Source organism: Pelobates fuscus, chromosome 6, assembly GCF_036172605.1.
Source record: "Pelobates fuscus isolate aPelFus1 chromosome 6, aPelFus1.pri, whole genome shotgun sequence".
NCBI classification, from domain to species: domain Eukaryota; kingdom Metazoa; phylum Chordata; class Amphibia; order Anura; family Pelobatidae; genus Pelobates; species Pelobates fuscus.
Window position 1 is genome coordinate 22,790,017 of NC_086322.1, and position 5,853 is coordinate 22,795,869.

The following is a 5,853-nucleotide window of genomic DNA, read 5'->3' on the forward strand; positions in this document are numbered from 1 at the left end:
CTATCCAGGTGTGATGCCAGCAACAGTAACTAATGTGTAGAACAGAATCCAAAATGTATAACAGCAACTTGGCGAGACATGATTTTAATGGGATGGTTTATGATACATTAAAGCAGCAAAACAAATACCTCTTGTCTCCGGGTATCCTCAATTTTTAAGGTAGAGCTTATTTTAACTTTCTTCATGTCACTAATTTAAAGTGGCCAATGGAACTAGGAAGGTGTACCTTCTCTACAGGTTGTCATCTAGACTTTGGTCAATAGACATCGCAAGAAACTCTCATTAAGAATTCCAACTACTTACACTTTGTATAAAGGGTTAATAGAATGTCATCAAATATCTGTCCGTCTTCAAAGGGACTTTAGCAGACAGACCATCTGGTTTTTGGGCCATAAAGTATGATTTTGATGTAATTATCTTCTCTTTCAAATTTCTCTTACAATGGATCCTTGTAGCAATCCATTAAATTTAAAAATAGAATCAATTACTTTAGTATTATCTTTTTCTGGTAATCCTGTGTCTGATTTTTTAATTACTGTTTCATTGTGTGAAACTATGTGTATTACTTAGTAATGTGACAATTTTTTTTTCTTTATTGGGACTCTAACCATGAATATTCAATATTATTAACATAAGTATTAAGTCCGTTTGGCCTGTATTTGTGGGAGGGGCTTAAATTAATTCACTCCCCTATATAAGGGACACCCCTTACCTGACTCATAACGCTTGAGGTCAGCATCAGAATGATTTCCACTTCCAGGTCATCCAGATGCCATTTTACCTGATTACTCCATGAGGTTTTCTAAGCTGAGCTGTGTCAGGAATCCAGCCACAGGCTTTTCCGGCCTACCACCTTCTTTCTTCAATCCATCGCCGTGGATGGTGTCCAAGTGACTCACAAACCGTAAGTCGACCTACCCGTTACGCCAGGCATCAGTCCCACGGCACCATGCACGGGTCAGGTCCTCACTTTATGGCTGCATTTTGTCTAAGTCTGTTCTAAAACCATTGCATGTTAATGCATATCATTCGTTTAAACCCCCTACCGGTCTTTGGCTGTACTACAGGCTTCTTGGACATTATCGCATTTCATGTACAAACCAACGAACCACTGCATTTTCGCCTACACACTGACCCCTACCGGTCATTCGGTGTACTACAGGCTTCTCAGACATTATTGCATTTCATGAACAAACCAACGAACCACCACATTTTTCACCTACACACTGACCCCTATCGGTCATTCGATGTACTACAGGCTTCTTAGACGTTTTTTGCATTTTCATGTACAAACCAATAAACCACTGCATTTTCATCTACACACTGACCCCTACCGGTTTTTGGTGTACTACAGGCTTCTTGGACATTATCGCATTTCATGTACAAATCAACGAACCACTGCATTTGCGCCTACACACTGACCCCTACTGGTCTTTTGGTGTACTACAGGCTTCTCAGACATTATTGCATTTCATGTACAAACCAACAAACCACTGCATTTTTCACTTACACATTGACCCCTATCAGTCATTCGGCTTCTTAGACGTTTTTGCTTTTCATGTACAAAACAATAAACCACTGCATTTTCACCTACACACTGACCCCTACCGGTCATTCGATGTACTACAGGCTTCTCAGACATCATTGCATTTCATGTACAAACCAACGAACCACAGCATTTTCACCTACATGCTGACCCCTACCGGTCAATCGGTATACTACAGGCTTCTCAGACTTTATTTCACTTCATAGGCAAACAAACTAACTACAGCATTTTCGCTTTTATCCTGACTCCTATCTGTCAAACGGTAGGATTAACCCCTTAAGGACACATGACATGTGTGACATGTCATGATTCCCTTTTATTCCAGAAGTTTGGTCCTTAAGGGGTTAAAGAGTATTTTAACATACAATCAGAATTTCTGACCTCTACTGGTCAACAGCAAAACTGTCTTCACATGTCATATACAATTTACCAACCAATATAAATTACACATAAGATTGTTTTAAACATAACCATAAACCATAAATTAAATTCCAGCACGGGCTCAAATTCAGGTTTAATTCACAATAATTTACATTTCACATCAAGACCAACAGTGGTTCTATCAACACTGCCATCTACAGGTCTGTCAAGTACATTGACAATTTTCATGGGGTTTTACATGGGGTTTTACAAACACCAAAACACTGACACCTATAGGTCAATAGAAAAACAACATTTCACATACCAATCAGTATCCAACTACACTGCTACCTATAGGGCACTCGGCAGATCTCCAGTGCACTTGCATTTTGCAACACCATGTTCACTGATCCCTACCATTCAATAAGACATACAACAATTCACATAGCAATTACTATATCAACATCTGGTATAAATACATATATTATTACACAGTAGCAGACGCATCTGTATATACGTAACTGGTAATATAGTTCACATACATTTTTCACAGCACGCTGCTCACACAACAGACTTTCCCCTAGCAAGGGGACATACAACATACAAGGTGGGGACAGACCACTTTTTCACTTGTACATAGGGCACTTAATGGGTTAAAATTGATACATAATTAACCAGTATGGCTACGATGTTTAATATTTATCACGGCACTTTACTTTTCACATATACTTTACGTATTAAGATAAGCTTGGTCTATGCCATATTTCCTTATGCCATACGGTTTTATCCATTCAGGTTACAGTTACTACTAAAAAACCTATACGGATTGTCGGGTTCAATACCATACTACCAGGTACATACACCTGCTCACGTAGTTATCCATCTCTTACCTTCCCTGGAATAGTAATAGTGTACTGGCAATTAGGGTTCTAGGGCCCAATAGGTATTACCCCCTTTTTTCTCTGCATTATGCTTCGGTTTGTGGTCCCGCGAGGCCAACACCCCGCCTCACACTCGGAGGCATACACCCCTCGGGCCACTCGTGAGCTAGCCGCCTCGCATTGTATCATAGAGAGGACCTCACCTGTCATTCCCCTTCCTATTTTCTGGTTACTGTCACCGATTGGCGAACATCCTGCCACAACGTTCGGTGGCCACACAAAATCCCCTCGCGCCAAGCATAGATAGAGCCTCTCAAGCCACTTGGCAACTAGCAGGGCCTCACCAGTCACCAAAAAACACCAAGCCTAATCATTTCGCCTTACGGCTTAGCTAGCAAGCCAGTACAAGACCCCTGGGTACAAATAATAATTGCAATCTTTATTGTTATTTAAGTATTTCTCAAAAAGATGGTGAAGAATCACCTCTTCCTAGCACCCCGGCTAGAATTGATACACCTTCAAGCAGAGGAGATGTTGCTAGTCCAGCAGCAATCAGATCCTGGACGATCCCACACATTACCACCGACCTAAGGAGGTGAAAAATCCCCTAACCTGCTACAGCAAGGAAAGCAGAGTTATTCAAACTCCTCCATACATCAACGGACAACACGGAGGCAGCGGAAGGCCCAGCTACACCAACTCAGGTGACACCCAGGCCATGCTAGCCTTACTCATAAACTCATGAGCCAAAAATTTTTATGACAGATTGGCAATCTCGAGTCGGTCACCACAGCCCTCACAAGGCTGGGCCTCACGCTACTGTACAACCAGCACCAACCGAAACTCGGTTACCTGGTACAATAAATTCTTATGACACACAAGACGTTAACCCTGCGCGTATGATCCCAGCACATTGGGGAAGCAAGGCATATATATTTATGATGATGTATCTGTGATGGTCAGATCCATGGATTCCAGGTAAATCGGGAACTGACCATCCCTTGGTTGGGTTGGCATTTGGAATATGTAGAGATGTTTATTTGTGCAGGTACCCATACAGAAGGGATTTTATCCCAAACAAATGGACAAGCACTCTCAGGCTCCAGGTACCAGCACCTCTGAACTACCAGAGACAATTGATATGAGTGGTTGCATTGCATATAGACTGTTGTATATATGTTCAAATGGTTCAGGGCACATGACAAACCGTGTGTCCCAATACAACTTACAAATAACGTACTCATCATCTGTACACACCAATGCATTTTCAACACTACTGACTCATCACCCTTCCAGACTTGTAGTAGATTTACTAAAGCTCTGGAGCTTCAAAGGGCTCCCATACAGGTATCATAAATAAAACCTTCAAGGAATATAGCATGCCCTCACTTACAGTCACTAAATCACTAAAAGCCTCACGGCAGCTTAGTCTGGTTGACCACTTGGGCGTCCCAGTACCCCATAAGAAACAGAAGGCCCAGACACTATCATCACATTACTGGGCATATGACTTGAGTCGGCATCCATACACGCAAGTTACCACAAGACAAATATGGAACATTCTCAACTACATCAATCACTACCTCCTGCTTAGTACTTACAACTGCAAGGAACTACAATCCCTACCAGGTTCCTTAATTTTGCCATGCCAATCATACCACAAGACCACGCTTTCACATCCAGAGTACTTTCCCCTTTTTTCCAAACTTCCAACATGACTATCAGAGGATGTCCCTAGACACCCCAGCAACAGCAGACCTGCACATGGGGGGGAATTTCTTAACCACTTGCCATGGTAAAAGCATGTTCCTTCCAGGATTGTCTGACACTTCTCCAACCAGATGGTCAGATTCGGCGTCTACCACGGGTTTGGCAGTGATCTACCGGGAACGATTGCTTTGGAGCTGTTGGCCATGGCATCCAGGTTTGGAAATTTTTCCACCACCTCAGCCCCTTTGGTGGATTTACCCCATTGTAGCAGCTGCTGTGGCATGGGGTAAATCATGGTCAGGTTCATCAATCTGTTGTTACTCAGACAACTAAGCACATGTCATATCATCAACAAACGCCACTACTCATCCATAAGGTCATGATATTTCTGGGGAACTCACTTGGTTGGCCACTTATCACATTTATTTTACTTTCATGTACCAGGTGGGGGTATACATCCCTGCCAACAATTGTCTCATTTATATTCCAGGCATGTTCATCATACGCTTCCTACAGCTGCCCATACAGTCACGGCCACTCTTTTGTTCCAGAGACAAAATCATGGATTAGACATACTCATGCAGCATAGCATGCACTATCCCACCTAGCACTTTCGTCCCATACTTGTAGAATGCATAACACAGCTTTTCACCTGGCTTAAAGAATCTCATTGGAACATGACATAGCTCAACCTGTGTCATAACATTTCTCCTAGGTTTTGCTTCTTTTTGCTACCTTAAACTTAAACTATCTCGCACACCATTAATTATATATTTTACAGGCATTCAAAAACACAGGATAACCTATGGCCAAAATTACCATAACTTCATGCTATCATACCAGACAAGAATATACTCAGAGGTTTTCAGGAATCCATTCCCCCACGTTCCTCTCAGAGATTACCAATAGCCATCCAACTTTTCATCCTTATCGGACCTATTAGATCTACAACCATTCAATTATACTACCAAGTCGGCCATTACCAGCCATGCACATTGCCTTTTATGCCTTTCTCAGGCCAGAGAATCCACTACCATCACCACTAGAGATGTCGCGAACATAAAATTTCCGTTCGCGAACGGCGAACGCGAATTTCCGCAAATGTTCACGAACGGGCGAACCGGGCGAACCGCCATAGACTTCAATAGGCAGGCGAATTTTAAAACCCACAGGGACTCTTTCTGGCCACAATAGTGATGGAAAAGTTGTTTCAAGGGGACTAACACCTGGACTGTGGGATGCCGGAGGGGGATCCATGGCAAAACTCCCATGGAAAATTACATAGGTAATGCAGAGTCTGGTTTTAATCCATAAAGGGCATAAATCACCTAACATTCCTAAATTGTTTGGAATAAC